The following is a 24,001-nucleotide window of genomic DNA, read 5'->3' as shown; positions in this document are numbered from 1 at the left end:
TACAGACAACAATGTTCACAAAATGGTAGTAAAAAATAAATAGAAGTAGCCTCTACAAGGCCCTGGACGGCTATGGAGAAACCTCATAGTGAATTTTACAATCAAATCATTTTAAATTTGTTTTGTAGCCTTCAATAGGTTTATGGTAATTCTGGAAACAAACCAAAGTAATCTATTTTACAATCTAATTCAATTCATCCAAAGACCTGGAAAGTCTCAAATCAATGCATATTAAGATTGTATGCATTGGGATAAATTCAGAGGGGTTTCTTGGGTGACTGTTCTAAATCTAGGAACTTTGGTGAAGTCTTTTAAATGGACATTTTCTAGATCATAACAGCATCTGAATGTAATCAATACAGAGTGACAGACGGCAGTGGCAGCACTGTTTTTCAATATCCACCAGTCGTCACAATATTTGACATATTCGCTTCTCCAACATTAGCTCTATTTTTTTCTAGTTGTTTAGGTAGGAACTTAATCAACCTGGCAGTGTTGTTGAAACTCTCCTCATCCTGGATTATTTCTGATTAACTCAAACTGAGTTTCTAATCTGTTATAATTCCTATTGATACAAGGCACAACCATGATTTTTTTCCTAGTAAGCAAGGATTGATAATAACATTTCTGGGCTCTGGGACCCTTTTAGATATAGGAAAGTGCTATTATTTGTCCTCCTGCATGGAGACAGGAAATTGAAAGCCTGGAGCGTTTTCCTTCCTAAACTCAGGATTTTGCCCCCTGCAGAGACCTAGAAAATGAAGAGATTGTAGAGTTTTTGTGACAATGCCAGCTTATAGTTCTGGTTACCAAGAAAAGTAGACTTTTCCAGATACATCTTATTTCAAATATTTTTTCTTGTTGTTTGTGTTGGCTATTCTTGGTTGTCAAAGTGACTACATCTGGGATGAACTACAATTCAGAAGAGGGGGGCACACCTGTGAGAGATTTTTTTTTGCTTTGTTTGAAGTGGATGAATCCATTTCTTGTCTGGACTTTTGAGGTAAGAAGAACATACCTTTGATTTGGATCTTAAAGCAGAAAGACACAAGTCTTTAATTCAGATCTTGAAGCAGGAAGGCACACCTTTGATCTGGCCCACAGCTCCTACCGGAAGCCTATGTAAGGATACGGAAGATGGAAGCCTTTGCTCTTTGCCTACTTGACCCTGCCTTGCTAGCAAGTCCATTCCTTCCTTGGCATTACATCCTACCTATTCTGGACTGCAGTGTCTACTGAAGAGCATCTGAGATATCCATCCTTGTGGACTAAGCAACTTCTGGATTCTTGGTCTTTCTGTTCACTGCCATCATGTTGGACTATAACCTGTAAGTGATTTTAATAAATCCCATATATATATATATATATATATATATATATATATATATATATATATATACATAGAGAGAGAGAGAGAGAGAGAGAGAGATGTTCATTTTATAAGTTCTGCTTCTTTAGAGAATCCTGACTAATACATTGTCTGATCATATGTCCTTCATATGGATTCAAAAAACAGAAACTCCCACGGGAACATGTTACTGAAGCACAATTCCCAACAGTCCCTGCACTCTGAGCTTCACACAGACACAAGTGTGTAACCCTTGAAAGCCACCACCTTACTGCCTTGCAGGAAAGAAGAAATTTTAAGGCATCTACACCTCAGACCCTCCTTGCTTGCTGTAGAGCAGCCTTGGAGCAAGCGCATCCAGACTCTGCATACTCCTTATAAGTTGAACCATGGAGCAGCTGCAGTTGATAAGAGAACCACCTCACACAAGCCACAAATCTGTTTGAGATATATTTTTGTGGCTCTCACTTTCAAAGGAGCACACTACTTACTGACAGCAGTCATGCCACGAGATTTTGAGCCTGCCCCTCTTGGTCACTGCTTTCCCACTATCCATGGGTCTTTCTGGTGATCTCGACACTCTTGATCTTAAATTCAGGCAGTTTCCATTTCCTGACATGTGAAGATTGCATACACAGCCTGTCCTAATATCTGCTTCATTCAAAAATATCAAAACAAAACAAAATCCCAAGTCCAATAGCTCAAATCTCTATTTTGATAATAAAACAAATGTTTTGAAATTACTTAAAGGGAAAGGAAGTAGTTGTACAGAAGTTCTTCATAAAGAACTCCCTAGATTTTCTTAAAGATACCATCTCTTCCCCTCAGAACTTCAAACTCCAACATCAGATTAAAACCTCCTTTTATCTTGAACTAACACACCAGTCCCTCATTACCTTTAAATTACCTTTCTCCTCAGCCCAACACTTCCTGCTTCTCTCAGGTCATTTCTTTTCAATTCTGCAGTTGTCTCCACCAACACCTTCTGCAATGGACCACTATGGGAGCATCTAATTGCTCCTCTGGCCCTCATTTTCTTTTTGATGGTTGAAGCAGAAAGCCATGTAGACTCTGGGAAATATCTTTCTTCTCTCATTCTTAACAGTTATTTCTTTCCAAAAAGTTCTGTGGAAAATTATGACCCAACATCAACATAATTTTATACGAGGAAACAAAGAGAATTGGTTTAACATTTAGGTCATTCTTGGGCAAGTTATTTATCTTTTATTCTATATGCTTCAGTACTCCTAGGACCATTGTGAGAATTAAAGATGATAAGGTACTAGGTGTGGGGGCATACCCTTGTAATGCAAGCACTTGGGAGATAATGGCGCATAAATGTCTAATATGTAACTATGCAAAAAAGTATATTTTTGTGTGCTATAAATTCAAGTTTACAAAAGAGAGGACTGGGTTTTTCAGAGACTAAATCATGTCACAGAATTTTAAATAATGGGCAGCAGGAAGAACCCTTAGCCTATGAGCTGTTTGCTTGGGGCAGAAGGTCTTCAAAAGTGAAATTTTCCCAGGGAAATTTAATTTTGCCAATGGTTGACTCACAGCAACTTCACTAAAATGTTTTAATCTTGGTTTATATCAGCCACCATATGTCTGAGTACCTTATTATTCTGTCCTTGCTTCTGCCCTATTACAAAGGCCCGTGTGCTCACATACAATAGGAAAACTAAATTAGATGCTATTTTTCTTGTCACCGCTCTGCTTTCTCTGATAGCCTGAAAGTTATGATTGTCTGGATAATTTTTAAATAATTAAAATGAGCTTTCATTTCAATTGAAAAGAGATCAATCATTTCGTCTGAACTGATGTGGAATTGTAGGCCTCCTGGAGTTTCCTTTATACCTAGAACAAGGTCAAAATATGAAATCTCCTTGTTTGGCTTAACTGCCTTCACATATATTTTGTCTCGCTGTGTGAGCCTCATATCACCTGTATTTGACTGGATGGAGTCTCACATTGCCCAGTGTGCTCTTGTCAGAATCCCGCTGGCAGTTATTTTAGAAGGAATGTTTGTTGCTAAATGCATTGGCTGGTTTCTTTTTAAACAACAAAGTAAGACAACTTTGACCAAGGACAAGTATTTCAGAAGCAACTTAAAATTCATTGACCTCTTCTAAAGAATGGATGATTCCTATGAATACTCCAAGGTTTTAATCTAGAAAATGAAGGTCATCCTTAGGTGAACTTGAAATGAAGTAGGTTTACAAAGCTTTGGTGCCTTCAGCCCCTTTCCATGGGCAGAATTACAGAGTCCCCAGCCTTCCTGCTTTTCCACTTGAGAGCCAACCTCTTGAATTTTGAGCTAAAAGTATTAGAGCAAGTGTTGTCTCTTGTTAGCAAATACTTTGTTTTTGTGCAGGAACAATCGCCACCATGTCACAATCCTCTGAGGGATATTGGACTTCTCAAAACCAACAAAAGTCTGTGTTCAATTCCAGCGGTAACTCAAGTCAAGAGCATGAAGATTTTGAAAGCATTTCTCTGTAGAACAAACATTCATAAATGTTGTCAAGTTTGTTTCTCTGTGTAAGCATCTATAGATGGTGTAATTTCTTCATTCTCTCGTTCCTTTTTTTCCAAGTGCAGATACTGAAGTCCCAGAGGGAAAATGTATTGAATGAGTAATTACCTCAACAGGCTTTCTCAGTCTCCTAGCCATACGTTTCTCATTATCTCCTGACCAGACTCCCTTCCCACGTCCAGACACCAACCCAGAAAAGGCATCAGAACTCAAATCTAGACAGTGCACAAACTGACTCACAGAAATGAAAGATGATGTTCAAAGGAACTTCATTACCCTCAAAACTGATGGTGGCAAGCTCAAAATCTATGTGGTTCTGTGTAGGTAGTTAAACAAACCAGGCAACGTGGTTTGAAGTTGTCTTTTGCCCAACAGGGACAATATTGGCTCAGCAGGTTCTAGACTGCCATAGAAACAAAAGAAACTGACACTGAAACAGTGCTTAACTCTCCTGAAAAACTTTACAGATGAAGATGCTAGAATGAGACCAGGATACAGGTTTGCCTATGAGAGGGCTATGAGGAAAAGAACTATTCCTTCTCTTGTTCTTTAGTCCCCAGTCACAGCACTTGACAGGAAAACAAATAACTTCCTTGGAATTTTAAAATTACACTTTATAAAATGGTAGTATAAAATCAAAGCAGAAGGTTTGTATTAGTTAAGGTTTCTGTAGTTGTGATGTGTTGGAGAAGAAAGGGTTAATTTGGCTTACACTTCCATATCACTGCTCATCATCATTAAAGGAAGTAAGGACAGAAACCTGGAGGCAAGAGCTGATGCAGAGGCCATGGACGGGTACTGCTTACTGACTTGCTCAGCCTGGCTTGCTCAGCCTGCTTTCTTATAGAACCCAGGACCACCAGCCGAAGATGGCACCACCCACCATGGGCCGGGCCCTCCCAACAATCACTAATTAAGAAAATGTCATAGAGTCAAATCTTCTGGAGGCATTTTCTCAGTTGAGGCTACCTCCTTTCAGATAAATATACCTTGTGTTAAGCTGACATAAAACTATTCAGCACAAGTATATTAAAAGTATGAAGAAACACACAAAAACATAAAGAATACCCAGCAGCCATTATTGTAAAAAGATAAACACAATAAACAGATATTTATGGATAACTTTCCAGGAGATCTTAATTTCTATAATAATATCACATGACTGAAATTGTTTTCTATAGAATTTCTTTTACTTTAGCATCTTTTTTTTTTACTTATAGACTGTGTTAAATTGGTTGGATGTATAGCTCAAGTTTTTCATGCTTTCCTGTATTCATCATCTTTGGTTGCACCCTCATATACAGACTCTGCCCTTGGTCAGTAGAACCATAACAAACTGAAAGCAAGCAGAGGAAAGCATGAAAAAGCAAATTTCTACTTTTTCCCACTTGAACCCCTGGTACACCACTGAAAATATGCCCTGGCTCACCCACGGAAGGGTAATGAACACATTTTCACCTCATCAAATAGGTACCAGTACCCTGAGTCCAGGGATGAGTCTTATCAAGACCAGAATGACAGAAAATCCTACAGACTCTAAATATTGTCTCTTTGTTGTTTGTCTCAGAACTTGCAATAGGAAACTGAAAACAGAAGCCAACCTATCCATAAATAGGAATTAACATCACAACCTTTAACAGTAGTGTTCCATCCATGTTGAGGGGTTAACCTCACATGTTTCACATTTGCTGGTAGCATCCTCCACCAGGATTAACCTTCAGCTTGGATGTTAATGTATACTACTCAAACCTAATTGAAACCAATATCAAAATTAAGCAAAGCAACTCTGACTGTTTCAAGTCACTGAAAGTCTCCATAATGGAAGACGTTACAGATGCTGGCAGCAAGCTCTAGGGAACATAGACGCTGCCTTTTGGAGGGTAAGATGCACAAAGCTATCCATCATCCAGTGTCTATTATCTGTCAGTCAAACAGGAGCAGGCTTGCTAGGAAGAGGAAAATATTTAACTGGAAAATGCTGCTACAAACTCTCACTAGAACAAAAGGTATGATAATATGGGTGTGGAACTGACAAGTGACATTCAGTAACTTCAAGATCAAAAAAACTGGAGTCAGTGCTGGAATCTAGGCTGTCCCTGGCTTCATGCTTCTACCCCTCCCCTCCAAGGTTGCAAAAAAAAAACTAATTAGAAGCCTTTCTTGATGGTATAAAACTCTTCAGAAAACTGTCACCAAGGTGATCCAAAAATTAATTCAGCATATCGTAGAATGCTCTGAGACCAAGAGCACCTCTCATTCCCTAAAGTAACAGTGAAAGATAGGAAATGATTTGCACCACCAGTTAGCTGACTTCAGGCAGATTCGGTTCTTAGTGATTTTTTTTAAGGCAGAAATAAAAATGAAGTAAAACAACTTCTTTAAAGGACTTTTATAGCCCATCACTCATCACTGGGATTAACTTGTAATGAATTGTTTCATTTGCTCCTTGTATTAGTCAGGGTTCCCTAGAGTAACAAAACTTGTAGAAAGAATGAAAGTCTCTCTCTCTCTCTCTCTCTCTCTCTCTCTCTCTCTCTCTCTCTCTCTCTCTCTCTCTCTCTCTCCCTTCCTTCCTCTCCCCCCCTCCCTCCCTCCTTCACTCCCAACCTCCCTCCCCCCCTCTCTCCACACATATGTGTGTATATGTATGCAGAAAAGGAATTTATTAGAATGACTTTCAGGCTGCAGCCCAGCTAATCCAACAATGACTGGCAATGAATGGCAAGTTCAAGAATCCAGTAGTTGCTCAGTCTATGAGCTGGGTTGGATGTGTCAGCTGGTCTTCAGTATATACTGGAATCCCAAAGAAGTAGGCTCCAAGTCCAACAAAGGAATGAGTTTGGTAGTGGTAGCACAGCAAGAGCAAGCAGTCAAAGAGGAAAAGCTTCCATTGTCAATGTCCTTAAATAGACTTCCAGCAGAAGGTTTGGCCTGGATTAGAGGTGGAATTAGACATATGATCTGGATTAAAGGTGCATCTTTTTCCTGTTCAAAAGATTTGTATTGAAGACACATACATCTTTCTACCTCAAAGATACTGATTACAAGTGGATCTTGTTACTTAAAATTAAGCAAAAATTCCTCATGGGTGTGTCCTCCATTTGGGGGTTTTAGTTAATCCCAGATGTGGTCAAGTTGACAAGAATAGCTATCACACTCCTCGTCACTCTTATCCACAAAAAACTGACACTAAGAAAGTCAGTCTATCTATTTCCTACCTATATCTGTATTAGTGTATTTTTCTCAATGCTGAAACCAAATACTTGACGAGAAGTAATTTAAGGGAAAGAGTGGAAATATTTTAAGCACCCAAGGAGAAGGAAAACTACTATGAAATAGTGTCTTCTAAACATAGCATTGACATTTGTGAACTCTCAGCAATATAGTTGCTCATATAAGATCTGCACATGGCTACATCAATTTATATGGCAACATTGATTGGAAGAAATTTAACAAGGTGCCATTCATGTTTAAACAACTACTGGCAATCAATGGCTGCTGTTGGAGGAGAATCAGTTTTCACCTGAGACATGCTCCATGGTAAGTTTTCCATCCAATGTGACCAACCCTAAACACATGCAAATACGGGCCACATTAATGGACCCAGTAGAGAGAGAGAGAGAGAGAGAGAGAGAGAGAGAGAGAGAGAGAGAGAGAGAGAGAGAGAGAGAGAGAGAGAGAGAGTAACAATGACAATTTATAGAAGAAGTCATGAATTTGAGAGTGGGTAGTGGCGGACATAGAGGAGCAGAAGTGAGAGAGGAAAGGATGTAAACGAGATAAATACAGTGTACTCATATATGAAATTCTCTAATTTTTTATTTCAAAATGCTGATTCTGAATACTACTGATGTTGTAAGTAATAAACTGTTTTTTGCTCCCAAATCAAGAGTTGACCTGTTTTATAAATAGGTCCCTCATAAAATGCACCTGGTATACTGGTCAACATATAAGAAAGAGAGCATTTCATAACCTTTCTTTCTTGACAGTACGTTTTCTTACTGAAGATCCCAACAGCAAATCAGAATGAGAAGAGTGATTGCAGGACCAGACAGTAAATACCTTTAGACTCTTCAGTCCACAACTGCTGCAATGCACCCTCTGCTCCTCTTGTCAGAACACAAAAGGAGACGTAAACAGTACAGAAATAAATAAGCATGATTGTGTTCCTGGGAAACTTTATTATGTAGACAGTATAATTTTGATTTCATATAATTCATATGCTATAAAACATTTCACAATTTTTAATCTTTCAAAAATTTGCAAAGCACACTTAATCACAGGCTGTAGAAAAGCAGGTGTCAGATTATGTGGCCCATGAACCAATGCCTGAATAAGAAAAGGAAATCTGCTTTAAACCTGTTGGCATATTTTGTATTCTTCCCATACTAATAGATATGAAAGAATCTTAGGAAAGTGAAAAATGCCGGGTGGTAGCTCACACCTTTAATCCCAGCACTTGGAAGGCAGAGGCAGGTGGATGTCTGAGTTCGAGTCCAGCCAAGGCTACACAGAGAAACACTGTCTCAAAAACAAAAACAAACAAAAATAAATAAATAAAAACAAAGAGAGAGAGATTTAGGGTTGTGTGTAGTGGGGAGACAAACCTGGAAGAGGAACTTGGGGTGGGAGACACTCTTTCCTTTGCAACACAAGGAGTTATATCTAGGGCCTTGTGCATATTAGGCAAGTTCTGTATTGAATTATACCCCAGAGATCCCAGGTTTCTGTATGCATAAATTTTTTTGTGTGTGATAAACTTTCCCCATCTCTTGGCTCTTCACTTTGCACCCCTACCTGTAGCAATCAATTGGTTGCTGCTCTATTGTCTCAAGTACTTCATGGATGCTGAGCAAATGGCCATTAACAGGGGATTTGCTATTACTAACATTTGGAATCCCTTTGAGAACTGATCTTTCTTAACTATTTTTATGTTTTTTTTCTACCCTTTTGTTGGGCCTCCTTTTTCCTTAGAATGAATGTCTTTCTCAGATAGCCAGGATACCTCTGATTTGTTTTTGATCTTCCATAAAGCTTTCTACCCATAAACAGCAAAATGAAAAGACTGAGATGATTTCTTTTGCCATATTATAGTAAATTATGGTAAATCATGGTTTACTTAGCCAAAAATTCTCGGAGCTAGAAAGTACCTCATAGATAAACTGAGCCCAAGAGTTCTCTTTTATATTTTTATCTAAAGTTTGACCCAAGTTCACCTGGACCCAAACCACACAGAATTTTCTACAACTCTCATTATTTACACAAACAAGAAAGGAAAGCATTCGTCAATTTGCATAATGCTTAAAGCTGAATTTGGATTGACACATGTGAGGTTTGCTTTGATGGAAAAGGCTAATTCTGTTCATTGTCAAAAGAAGGAATTTAGAAATAATTAGAAAACACTGAGTGAGTTCTTGCATAAGTACAACTGTCACAATGGACCTTACACTTTGCAGCTAGCCCAGATCTTACATTCTAGAGAGCAGATTTCATGCATATAGAAACACTGTATATGTGTGCTTTAATACTGCACTTAAACTATGGGGCTGATCTTCCCCCATCCTGAACACACTGTAGAGAACGGCACAGCAGATCAAGAACCCTCAATTTGACACTAATCAGCAGTAGCTATCATCCCTGAGTAAACAAGTTACTTAACTTGCTGTGTAAAATAGCCAATGAGAACCATTAAACTCTCAAGTAAGCATGGCTTTGCATTCTAGGCACATACACACCTTCAATGGAGACTGCTTCTCTGATTCAGAGCTTCAGATTTTCTGCGAGTCTGGAGCAAAGCTTCTCCTTGTAAATCAATGTTAGTCTAATAGCATTAGCAATTTGCCAAGAAGAGAGTGATAACCCCATTGTAGCTTGGTTGACAACAAGCACTTTGGTAATTTCTCAGGAAAAGTATTTCCTGTTGATCATTAAAAGCCAAATTTTGAGTCACTTCCCCCTCTGGATTAAATAAATACTATTAGTGTTTTCAACTGTGTACAGTAAATATGGATCTCAAGACTCGTTTGTCTGCATTTCTTAAAACATTTATGAACATTGAACAGATGAATTTGTTTTAAGCATATTTTTTCATTTCAACACTTTTCCCAATGGTTTTTAATATGGATACTGTTCATCACATATTGAATAAAGCAACTTTTACTTTATTTAATGTCTTGACCCAAATCACATTGTCTCCATAAATATTTTACAGTCTGTGTGCAACAAAAGCATGATTACCAAAGTCATGTCTGTACTTGTAGGTAATATACTATAAAAAATGGATTATTTTTCCTTCTTGTTTTTCAGTGAGGGAATTGCTGCTTGCATTTGCCCAAGTGGGTTTTTTACTTTTACTTTTTCTCTTTTTCTTTTTTTTAAAGACACTAACTAGCTCCTTAGGGGTAAGATGCTGGAAACATGAGTCTGTGCCAAGTTACTATCTCTATAAAATTCACAGAAGAATAAGAAAACATTGCTCACTTTACCTCTTTCCAGCTGTTTTCTCTGAAAGAAGACATTTTGAGACTCCCATTATCCTGATAGATTGTTTGAAGGTGCTCTCTGACTGAATGAAAAAAAAAACTTATACTGCTCTTCAAAGGAGCAAAATAAAAGCTGAAATAAAATAAAAATCCAATAATTATTTCTTTTGAAAGCTAGAAAACATTTTGCATTCTTTTTTTTACCGTTTTTTCCACACAATAAAATTAGCATATTTCACAGAATTGTTAATAGTTTGGAAATATATCTGAAAAAATTAAAATAAATCATGTGATTTTCAATACATTATGTTTTGACTTTATAATATTAGATATAAAGATAATATACTAAATTCTTAGTGAGATGCCATTAAAGATTGTGGATTTTGTATTAGTTTTTTCCCTTTCCTGAAGTCAAAAGTTTTCTCTGGTTCTGCCTGGTCTCACAACTGATTATAAAATAATCATTCAGATGCTTAATATTATTTACAAATTGTATGGCCTATGGAAGGCCTCTTGCTAGCTAGCTCTTATATTTTAAATTAACCCATTTCTATTAATCTGTGTTTTGCCACATGTTCCGTGACTATAGCTGTTGCTGGCATGTAGCTCCTTGGGCAGCTAGCTCACCTCTCCCCAGACTCTGCCTTTCTCTTTCGTTGGATTTCTTGCCTGGCTATATAACCTGACTCACCATAGGCCAGACCAGCTTCTTTATTAACTAATCATAGCAACACATATTCACAGCGTACAGGAAGACATTCCACACCACTCTCTCTTTACCCAAACTCTAGTAGAATAGTCACTTAGTCCTATTTAATTCTCACTTCTTGAGATAAACCGAATGAAGTTTATCTACAGTAAGTTCCTCAAGTTTTCCAAATGCCTTTCACTAAGGCTCCCCTTTAACAATTAATAGTCAGTACAGATAGAGATAACCTTGACCAGATGGTTTTTAATAGTGATTTGTATTTTTGTATGTTTTTATTTTCTCAAAATAATTTTGATGTATGTGTGTGTGTTTATATACAAAATTAGACTAAGTACATTTTATGTTTTGTCACAGACCTTAGAAAAGAAATATGAAAAGCAAATTTACATTGCATTACAATCATAATTAGAGTTGGGTTCTTGTTAATACTTATGATCTCCTGACCCTTCTTCCCTATTTCTCCTCCAATCAATAAGTGCTATATCTCTTGGACATGGGTTACATGTAGAGACAGACAAGGCAAGGCCTGGACACAGTGAGAGCTTAAGGAATAGGTACCAGTAGAACTCAGCAGGATCAAATGTCTTCCTGAGATCTTTCAAATAGACACCAACAGAGAAAAGTAATCTTTTCTATGTTCAAGATATCACAAAGGTAGATACAGTTTGAGAGTTAACAAATTCTGAATCCCTATGATTGTTTCAACTAGTCTGAGAAATTGAAAGTTTGTTGGCACTTGTGTCCCAGTCCATTGTTTCCCACATACCCAGCTCTACTCTTGACCTTCCAATAATCTGATAATGTAAAGCCACAAATCCTTCATTTTTACTTCTAAATCTTGACTTGAGTTTTTCTGTCTCAGCAAAATAGCATCTTGAGTAACAGGGCTGATGGATGAATGGATATAATTAGTAGTCTCTGCCAGATGTCAATTTGGAAAGATTGAAGTGCCCTGGACCCAATCTCTCTCCCATCAGTATGCAGTGGTGCCAAAACCTGAGATTTCTGCTCAAGAATAAACACATCCTACAAGAAACAATCATCAAGACCTGCTTTCTGATATTTGGCATCAGGGTGTAAAAGGCCATATTATTTTGTTTTCCCCTGGTAAATTCCCCCAAACAATAACAAGTTATTTTTCTTTAGATACACAAAATAATTTACAGTTAAAAATAACCTGAAATTTATGACTATTATCCTCTATAATGTTTAGATTATCTGGCATTAGAAATAAAACATGAGCTGTGTCAAAGTATTAGCTATTGTCCCCAAATTTGGCTAGTCAGAAAAACAAGGATGAGTTAGAGGCACAGAATGACACTATGAATCTCAAACAATAAAATGGGATCTTGGTCATCTAGTGCTTTTAGGAACAATTATATTGAATGACTGGATTGCAATTGGCTGTGCACTGGAACCATGATGTTATGAAGAGTTACGAACAATGACAATAATAATGAGGAAATGTACAATCAAGCACATGTGCTTATGTGTGCTTGTGCACATACACACACACACACACACACACACACACACACACACACACACCATTTTGTCTTCTCCACATTAAGCTCTTATAACAGAGATTCAGCAAAATGTAAACTTACCAGAGCAGAACGTGTAAAAATATTATGAATAAAAGGAAAAACAAATGGCAGATATATGGAGGAGTAGGGGGAAGTATTGCTCCTGAGTAGATAAAATCTTAATTTATGTTAGTTTGCTTTGTTTCATTATAACACAATGTCTAAGATAGCTAGTTAGCTTTCCAGCAAGTACAAGGCCTATGCAGGTCTGTACCAGATCCTCTGCGTATATATTATAGTTTTCAGCTTATTATTTTTGTGGGACTCTTGAGTGTGTGAACAAGTGGGTCTCTGATTCTTGTCCCTGCTCTTTGGCTTTTTTCTTTCTGTTGTGTTGGCCTTGTCCAGCCTTGATATGGTGTTGTTTGCTTTATCTTATTATATTTGATTTTGTCATATTTGGTTGTTATCTCTTGGAGTCCTGTTTTTTCTAATGAATGATGGGATGGGTAGATCTAGAGGAGAAGGAGAGGGGAGGAACAGGCATGAGTGGAGGGAGGATAAACTGGGGTATTGGTGAAATTATTAAGGCCACTCCATGTAGTTAAAAGGAAGATTTATTTAGTGGATAACTTACAAATGAAGGGACAGGTAGGTCGCAGGGTCTGGGGAAGGTGTATCACAGTCCAGCGGTGTTCTCTGGAGCTCTGCTAGGTCAACCTCCACCGTCTAGGGTCCAGAAACAGAGAGCACGCTGGCCCATCCAGATCTCGGGTCTCTCGGCACCTCCCTTGGCCCTGCCTTGTAGGCGTGACAATTGCGGAAGCCTCAATGGGGGTTGGAACTTCCAGATCAAAGCTGGAATGGTTACCCATTACATCTCCTCACTTTTGTCTAAATAAGGAGGTTCTAACCTAATACAAGACTATATACAAAGGAATGGTTATCAATATACAATAATCTGCCATAATATCTTATACTTATCCATTCCATTTCTTCTTTTCCCTTTTTTTTTTAGAATAGTGAGTCTAATATTTTCTCCCATGCCCAACCCTATAACCATCATCCATAACCCTGAGAATTATGAAACCTAAGGGAGAAGGGGCGTCATTTCCTTAGAATTGCTTCCTGCTGTTTAGGGGGTGATGTTATCTCTGCTGGGTACTGTGAGAAAACTCAGATAGTTAAATCTCAGTTAGACTAACTGTGTGTTCTACAGCAAGTCTTAGAGTAATCGGTAAGATTGTCTGAAATTCTGGCAAGAAGTGTAGTATGATGATGATTGCCATGGCATCATTCAGGATTTGGTAGAGTTATTGTTGGGGCCCCATCTTCCTTCTGGAGACTTCAGAGATTGCTACTGGAAAAACTTATTTGTTATCAAAATGGAAAGTTTGGATTTAAAGAGGACATAGCATGTAAGAAAGAATTCTGAGAAATCAAGAGTAAACATGAAGAGAATTAGAATCTTGAAGACAATGGTTCTTTTTTTTTTTTTGTTTTTTTTTTTTTGTTTCCTTCTGTCCCACACCAGAGGGTTCTTCTGATACAGGACTGAAGAATTTCTCAACCTTTTCTTGTAGCAATAAGCTTGGGTTTAGAGAAGGAGTGAGCCAATTTCATCTCCAAAGCCAGCTTGGCTTATAATTGAATTGGAACCACAACTTTTCTAGATTGATAGAGAGATAGATGTTAGACAGTGAGATTTTACCATGTATAGATGGGTACCAATAGATTCTTTCTGCTGTAAACATCCAGATATCCAAGGCCTTATGATTTTTAGAAGATGGGTATTTCTGGGGTTAGGATATATTATGTAAGAAAATATTTTCAATAAAAAGGAGAAACATTTTTTAAAAAAGCTAGCTTTCAAAGAGAAAAAGGCTATTTTACCTAAACATTTTAGAAGATTCAGTCCATGATTGAGTGACATCATTGCTTTTGGGCCTGTGGTGAACCAGCACACCATGGAAGAAGTGATAGAGAAAACCTCTTCCTCATGGCTCATGAAAGAATGGAGAATAAGGACTGAAAGTGATAGAAAAAAAGGAGTAAGGACAGGAAGAAATGGAAAAGAAGGAAGATACTGATCTCAAATTTCCCTTCAAGAGATACAATGATCTAACTTACGGATCCTTGCCTTTAAAATGCTTGTCAGGTCCCCATACCCTCACCATAGGGTTCAAGTAAAGACCAGCTGGACCTTAGGGAATCTTCCATGATTAAACTAGCACATTGACCAAATGTACTGTCATGACTCAGTAGAAATACTTAGGAAAGACAGGGAGGCAGAGGCAGGGAGATCTCTGTGAGTTGAAGGCCAGTCTTGTCTACATAATGAGCTCCAAGACAACCAAAGTTGTATAATAGAGAGACCCTCTCTCAAAAGAGAAAAAAAAAACATGAAGGAAAGAGAAATAGTGATGAAAATACAAGAATGATACATCAACCCAAAAATCCAAGCTAAGATAAAATGTGAAAGGGAAAATGAAAACCTAAAATCACACTGTAGACAATACAAAGAAAACAAGCATATCTGAGGGTACATTTTGATACATGGAAATTAGGAAAGAAAAAATAACAGAGATACAAGAACAAAGTTTTTAATTATTAAAGAAATGATAACAGATATGAAATATGATAAGGAAAGAAAGAAAGACTTCAATCTGAATAAGAATCGACAATGTTTTAAAGTCTCCAAGAAAATGCAATCCTCACCAAAGGGTAGTAACCTTTTTGTTCTGGAGTATTCACCAAAGAAGACTGCTTAGACATGGGATTAGGCCAATAGAAAGTCTTTATTAGCTTGCTGGAGACTACACCAGATGTTAACTACACTAGTGTTCAGGATCTCAGTGTAGCCCCAAGCCTTTGTTAGAGTGATCTTTTAAACACAAAAACCATGTGCTGGGTTGGCATACTTCAGTTAACAAGAACAGTTAGCCAGAAGCAGAACTACAAAAACCCAAAAGCAAGTTTGGTACGTTTAGAAGTTTTCCAGAACTATGGACTTGGATGGATTAGACCTTTGTTTAAGTTTTGGTAGATGGTGCTGTCTTTGTGCTGAGTTTAACAGCCTGTGTGGTACTTCCATCATGGAGTCAGTTGTGCTAAGGTCTCAGAGCCTACTAAGGCCTGGGGACTGTTTCATTCTGGCCAGTAGAGCCAGAGAACATATAGAGAACACAACCAGAATCTGAAAAGTTAGCAAGATGTCATGTTGTTTAGAGCCACTTCTGAATTGGGGGCCCCCTTCCCATCAAGAACTGCCTATTTCTTCCTCTTTTCAACAAGCACAATTCCTGGGAGAATTACTCCCACCAGCCAAAACCAGAAATGGGCGCACATCTGTGCACTTCTGTAAGGCCAGCTGCAGTGTCCAATGCCAAGACCTTGCATTCTAGGGTATTTGTACCTACAAATATACTACAAATATACTCCTCCTTTCCTTTTTAAAATTTTTATTAATTAAAATTTTCACTTATTCTACATCCTGGCTATAGCTTCCCTTCCATCCTTCCCATTTCCTCCATGCCCCCATCCATTCCTCCAGTTCCATTCAGAAAGAATTCTTTCTTGCACCATGGGTTTCCTTTTTCAACTGGTTTTTGAGATCCACATTTGAATATGACAGGTCTTCCATTTGAAATTTTTTCTCACCTCCCCTTTTCTTATCAATCTTTTTTCTGCCCTTTTATTTTAGAAAGCCAACTATAATCTCCCTATTAAGATCTTTAAAGGTGGGGCTAGACATATGGCTCAGCAGTCATGTACTTGTTTTTGCAGATGGTCTAGGTTTAATTTCTAGCACCCACAGGACAGCTTATAATTGTCTATAACGCCAGTTTCAAGGGATCTGATGCTCTCTTCCAATCTCTGCAGGCACCAGGTACGCATGTAGTACACAGACCACCATTATTAGACCAAATCACTCATACACATAGAATAAAATGAAATCTTTTTAATGATATCTTCAAAGAGATGGGAATTCAGCTTACTTAATACTTGCTTAGCATGCTGAAAGTCTTGGGCTCAATACCCAATACCACATAAAAGAGATGCAGAGGCACATACCTGTAATCTAAGCACTCAATAGTGTTTCTCAGCCTCCTAATGCTGCGACTCTTTAATATAGTTCCTCATGTTGTGGTAACCACCAACCATAAAATTATTTCATTGCTGCTCCATGAGTGTAATTTTGCTATTGTTATAAATCATAATGTAGATATCTGATCTGTGGGATATCTGATGTGCAACCTCTGTGAAAAGATCCTTCAACCCCCAAAGGTGTCAAGGCCCACAGGTTGAGAACCACTGCAGAAGATAAAAGTAGAAGGGTCTGAGATCAAGCTTATCCTTCGGTATGTAGCAAATTCAAGGACACACACACACACACTACTGAGTGTATTCAAGGTTGCTCATATGTACACATGTTTAGTTCTTTCTTGGGATTTGACACTCTATCAAGGGGCTATCTATGAAGAAACTCCTCAGCAGCATTTCATTGTCTATATGTCATTATCCAGAAACAGGGTCTTGTAAAATCCCCCATCTATGTTTTCATATCTACTGATGCTCTCAATTTTTAGGCAGCTATATTGTTGAGACTTCGTGGGTTCCTCTTCCCTGTGATATCTAGAAAGCAAACTCACATCAGGCATCCTGGCCCTCTGGCCCTTGCTGTCTGTCTGTCCTCTCTTCTGCCATGTTGCTACAGACAATCTTTAGCAAGCACCTGAGCTCCACTGGCCTGAGATGCTTTCAAGACCTTTAGCACTGTGTTCTCTGAACTCGGCTCAGTGTTTTGTATGCAGTAGGTGCTTGGGGCAGGGAGCAGTGAGCAAGTGGAGTGACAAGAAGAAAAATGAAAGTTAACAAACGAATCAATGGACTTTTATAAACAATGTTCCAATGGAGATTATTCTTCTAAGTTTCCAAAATTCATATTATGACTGTTTTATTGAAAAATTAAGACTACTATAAGAACATTAGTCCCTGAAGTGGGGGGACTTGGAAAACAGCATGGACAATGCAACAATCTTTATTGCACAGATACAACTCCTTTCCCATGAGCTAGACTCACTAATTCTCCTGCTCCACCTTATAAAAGATTTCACTATTTGTTTATTTATTATTGAAAATAGGTTCCTTTCTCATACAATACATCCTTACCACAGTTTCCTCTCCCTCCGCTCCTCCTAACTTCTCTGCATGTCCCTTCTCTCCCAGAACCACGCCAACTCTGTTTCCTCTTCAGAAAGAGCAGGCCTCTCTGAATCCTTTGCCTGCTCTTGAGACTCTTTCCCTCCCATTGGGTTGCCTTGTCCAGCCTCAATATGAGGGCTTTCACCTTGTCTTATTTTATCTTGTTCATTATTATTTTATGTGCTTAAACCACGTGTTTTTGAGCTAGAGTATATAAACACCTTGAAAGTCGACATAGGAATATTAGGGAGGTTACAAATCCCTCACTTTCTTCTGAAAACTGCTGTGCTATTAGTGTGGCTTTTTCTTTAGGTATAATACTATCATCCCATCACCATCTTGAAGTAAAGATAACCTTGACCTGGTTGTCATGACAACATGACAAGCAGAACAATGTAGTGATAGCAAAGTTCATGGCAATTATAATGGAGTTCCTCACACTCCACAGAAGGGGACTTTACATGACCTGCACCTGGCATTTCAGCCATTGCACCCTTCCATGAATCGCCACAATCTGCAAGTGATCTTGGCAGATGTTCAAGTATATAAAAAATAGAATAAATGGTCCTGTATTATGCAGCTTTAATGGGGTTTTCATCTATAATGGTGTGGCATTTTCTAGGGATAAACTGTTTAGAAGTTGTACACATTCTTATAGAACCCTTCACTCATGCTCTGTGAGTAAGTAAGCCTAATCAACTCTTGTCTTCATCAGATTTGGGCAGAATTGGTTCTTTAGTCTGATGTTGCCCTATCTGGGATGATTAGACATTTGGTCATATCTCCCCAGGAAAAGTCAATGGACCATGTATAAATTTACATATGTGTGAATTGTTTCTGGAGTGGGAGCCTGAAACTTTCAACAACCTGACATATACAAACTAAAGCAACCAGGGAGAAGGCACCATTAGTGTACACAAGAGCTTGTTTATAAATGCTTAGAAATATTAAAAATGTATTTTTCTTATAAGCTATTTTGTCCTTAATTTTTAAAAAGATACACTTAGAGATGAATCACTTCTTTGCACAAAACATTGTTATAGCCTGAAGAACTGGGTTATGCAGTGTGTCTTCAGAGAGCAGCCACTGACCTTGGAGAGAAGGGACAAGGTGCACATACACTAACCCTGAGCTCATCATCCTCCAGAAGGATGTGGCTGTGGGGCTTGATGAACCAGCAATTATACTGCCCTCTTTCCTCCTCTCCCTTTTGTCTTCAACTCACAACATCTTTGAAAAATAATAGCCATTTGACATTTCTCTCTCTCTCTCTCTCTCTCTCTCTCTCTCTCTCTCTCTCTCTCTCTCTCTCTCTCATTCAGGATTGGGGGAGGGATCACTGTGTTTGGCAGCTGTCAGCTTGTCATTATTGGCTCACTGTCCCATCTGTACTGCTTAGATTGTACAGTCACAGGGGGGTTTACCCAAACAGGCTCTCGGGGGAACAGTAACATACCTCTTGATTTGACTGTGAAGTTATACTTGTGATTATTAATAGACAAGATAAGAGGCTGGTGCTCTATTCATCCCTGTTCCAGCTAATTATTCAGTTTGATCTAAGCTGATTATAGCACTGATAGATAACCACACCACATTTACAACTGCAGTGAGCGGTGGCCAAGAGTCTTGACACAGTGCTGTCATTTGGGTTTATCAGAAAGGAAGCTGGGAGGGGTTGTAAGGGAGATGAAGAAGCTGCTTTGGTTGATTAGCAATGTGCTGCATGGGACCATTTATAATGAAGCATATCATTTAAATTTTCCTTTACAAATGAGTCCAATGTGTGCTGCAGGCTGCAGGCTCCGTTAATTGTCACAAACATTGCTTTTTTTTTTTTTTACATTATTAGCTCTTTGGCAGGATCTCCATTGTTGACTAAAAACTTGGCATGATCAGGGCTTGCTGAATAATTTAGGTGGTTGGCAGCTGGAGAGGAGAACACACACATCTAGGCAGACAGACATGCTGCTTGAGCTCTTTATATAATAGGATTGTATACAAAGCAGGGTACAGTCAGCAGTGACTTCTGTGTCTGTTTATAGGTAAACACTGATGTTAGTTTTATAGGAAAACTGGAGGGATACTTCTCACAAATCACATGCAGCATATGAGACAGATGCAGTGGAGGATTGTTGAAACGACTCTGATCATCCCTGGCTCTCACAAAATATGATTGCTGGAGATCCACACACCAGCAAGTGTGCAACTGCCACTGTGGAGAGGCTTTGAGGACTTGAGCACAGCCATGGAAGGACTGGCATGAGGTAGTGTCACCTACAATTCTGAAAGCTTGCAAGCAGATCAAAAAGATGTAAAGACTATGAGACATGTATACACTGGGAAACTTCATATAAAGGGCTGTGTTTGCTTGAAGCATGTAGTTATACCTTAACTTGAGAGACATGTAAAAAGGCATATGCAATATAGTAGATAATGCACATGTACAACTCTATTCTATGTGAACTAAACCCATCAATTCTTATTCAAATGGGCATGTTCTTTCATGATAGACTCAAAGATTCAAGGCACAAAACCAGCCCAAATGTCTTAAAACCAAAAGCATTTAACAGCTAACTTAACTGCGAGTACCAGGATAGAGTCAACTGTATAAAGATTCAATTAAGAGCTGAGGGTGTTGGCCATTTGATAGAGTGCTTGTCTAACATGCACAAATCTAGGTCCTATCGCTGCCCCAATGTAAGCTAGGTGTGGTTAATGCACTCCTGTAACCCCAGTACTCAGGAGGGAACAAAGGGAGGATCAGATGTACAAGCACTACATAGCGATTTTGAGACTAGATTGGGTTACCTGAGACTCTGTGTCAAAACACATACACACACACACACACACACACACACACACACACACACACACACACACACACACGATGCCACCATTATTCCTGTCATTTCCTGCACCCACCATTTAAGTTTTTCTCTATTCTGCTGGCTTCATTCTCTCAAAAGTTTTACTATCATGATGGTGACAATTGCCCACCATTCCAATCTCTTGTTACCCTAAGTCTATCAAGAGTGGGTAGATGAGATAGCGCTAAATTTGAAGGCCCTGCTGACCAAACAGGCACAAGATGTTGCCTAAAGTAATCCCCAGGGTGAGTTTGGGTAGAACAAGATACAAAAATAAAATCTTAGAATGCAGATAATCAGTGTCTGTGTTTGTTAAATGTTTCATTACTGGGAATAAGAAGCTGACAAAAGGAACTGACGAAAGGAAGCATTTATTTGGGGGTCATAGTTTGAGAAGATGGAGTTCACTGTGCTGGGAAGGGCATGTTGGGTGATTGATAAGAGCAGGTCACACTGGACACACAGTCAGAAAGCTGAGAGCCGCGAATGGTGGTGCTCATCTCCTTCCTTTTATTCAATCCAGAGTCCCAGCTTATGGGATAGACCAATCATATTCAGAGTGAGTTTTACTCTCCAGCTAAACTTCTCTAGAAATATCCCCATAAACCTTTCCAGAGGTGTACTTCCTGGATTCCCTACCCCATCAAGTTGACCATGAAATTTAACTACCACAGTGACTAAAAAAGAACAAAACCAGCCAGCAAAAGTTAGGACGTGAGTCTATTTATGGTATCCATTTGTTTATTTTATTTGGGGAACTGTGGTTAATTTCAGCTTATCTATCTTGTACACTGGCCTGGGGATGGTTTTTAGAACTAAACTGCAATAATGAAATACATGAGCACATGAGTAGCCATAGCAGGACTTACCCCAGGCCTGGTGACATAGCAAGAATGAAACTTTGGACCAACATAATTTCAGCATAGGAAGAATTCCCTTATGGAGTAATAAGCTAAGCCTTTGTGTGCTGACCTGGCTGTGTTCCCAGCCTGCAGGGAGGAAAGTCAGCCATCTTTGATCCCAAGTTCTACAATGAATTAATCTGAATGTGCCAAACGCATTGTTCCCTGAATTTTAAATGTTTCTCTGAGAGAAGCTTGAAAACCTACATCTATTCACATGTATTACTTGTGTTCATGAGTGGGAGTGTGTGTGTGTGTGTGTGTGTGTGTGTGTGTGTGTGTGTGTGTGTGTGTGTGTGACTATATATGTGCTATAATGCTGGCCTACTGGTTTAATAACAAATGAAGTGCAAACAAGGTTCATGAACAGCTGAGTCTATTCCTATCACTGTTATGGTCCATCCTTTACAGTTTGTTTGACTTTGTGTATGCAAAACAGAGTGGAGCCAATTAATGCTTGAAGGCTAGAATCTGGACCATGAATCAGATAGCTAAATGAATCTGCCATTTAGGGAACTTGCACAGAACCACACAGGAATATTCAGGCTGTGCCTCTTCCAGTAAGTGGATTTGCTGCATGCTGTATTCACCAGGACAAATCTTTGCCATAGTATTTTAAGAGGCCATCTTTCAAATAGAATCTTCCATAACCAGGTAGATAAAATTTAGCCTATTAGAAATTTACAGTTCTTTGACCCCATAATGTAATTAAATCAAAAAGATTTCACAATCACCATTAGAACAACAAATTCTATACTAAAATTCATGTGATCAAAAATCCTGAGAGGTTCTGATAGAATAGAATAGAATAGAATAGAATAGAATAGAATAGAATAGAATAGAATAGAATAGAATAGAATAGAATAGAATAGAATGGATTAGATAACCAGAGATGCTAGTTTCTTCCTTTTCAGTCAAACTGATGTAGTTTGAGACTTTTGCCTACAATATCCTATTTCCCATTGTGGCATACTGAAGTTTAATGGAGACATGCATCTTTAATTTGGCTCAGAATAATGAATGTAAATTTTAAAAACCAATCATTCCTGAAGATATAAATAAAATCAATGCGGTTATTATTGTGATATATATATATATATACATATATATTTACATTGTTCTTCCCATCTTGATAAAAGAGGAAGCTATTGAAACTGACAAGACAAAATAAATATAGTAATAAATTCTAACCGAGGAAATTTGGAAAGCAAATTCAAATCTTAAATATTTTATTTCTCCTTTGCTATTGAGAACCCTCACATTCCCGTCTACATCTTTCCATTACTTTATTTATTTATTTACTTACTTATTTATTTATCTATTTATTTATTTATTCTTCCATTCGTTTACCTGCTTATTCATTCTATGCATCATTTTTAAGTGATTAACAGATGTCAAGTGTTATGCCAGGAAATGAAAATACAATTCCAGTCTCTATAAGATCACACCTAGTGGGGTCAAACATACCAGTCAGAAGATGACTAACCTGCCCTTTGGGCGAGCTATAGTAGTCTGCATGACACGCTCACTGAAGGAATAGGAATGACCAGGAACACTCTGCAGGAAGCAATGACAGCTAAGGTGTGAAGATTTCCTTATATTAACTAATGTGAGGGTGGGCATTTGCTAAGGGCTGTGGGGAGTGGGGCACAGAGAAAGTCAGTGTTGAGATGCCAAGAGGAACTGACTGAAGTTGGAAAAGTAAGCAGAGCCAGGTCTCAAGGAATTCATAGTTGCCCTAAGGTGTTTGGATTTTCATCCTGCATAATGACTCTGGAAGCAGAGGACAGTAAGTTTGATTTAAACTGTTAAATGTAAAAACAGTTACAGATATGATAAAAAACATTAAAGAATCAATGCTGAGATATCAAGAAGGTATAGAAGACAGACAGAATCGTGGGATTAACGCAGATAAACTCACGAAGACCTGGATCATTCTTCATTGCCAGTTTCCAGCAGATACTCTACTCCTTTCACTTTCCATCTCCTGTTTCCCCCAGCAAGACTGGGTGACATATGATTTGTAGAGTTACCAAGGACTAGAAGATAATATTTAGAAGTATATTAGAAACCCCTGCCAGAGGGCTGTGTGGAGCTCAGTTGGTAGAGTGCATGCTAGCATTTACAAAGCCTGAGGTTATATTTTCAGATGCTTGGCACCAAAAAAAAAAAAACAAAAAAAAAACACCATAAGCAGTGGCACACTTCTGTAATCTCAGTACTTAAGAGGGAGAGGTGAGGGTGGAGGATTACAAGTTCAAGGCTATTATTGGTTACATAACAAATTTGAGGCCAGCTTTGACTGCAAAACACCTTGTCAAAATAAAAAAAAGAACTCACTTATGAAACTTGTGAAATGACACATAGATGCAAAAATTGACACAGAAGAAAACGCTTTTCAAAGGAATCCCACTGTGTAATAC

The sequence above is a fragment of the Peromyscus maniculatus genome, chromosome 2, assembly GCF_049852395.1.
Source record: "Peromyscus maniculatus bairdii isolate BWxNUB_F1_BW_parent chromosome 2, HU_Pman_BW_mat_3.1, whole genome shotgun sequence".
NCBI lineage: Eukaryota > Metazoa > Chordata > Mammalia > Rodentia > Cricetidae > Peromyscus > Peromyscus maniculatus.
Note: the sequence above shows the minus strand (reverse complement) of the source record.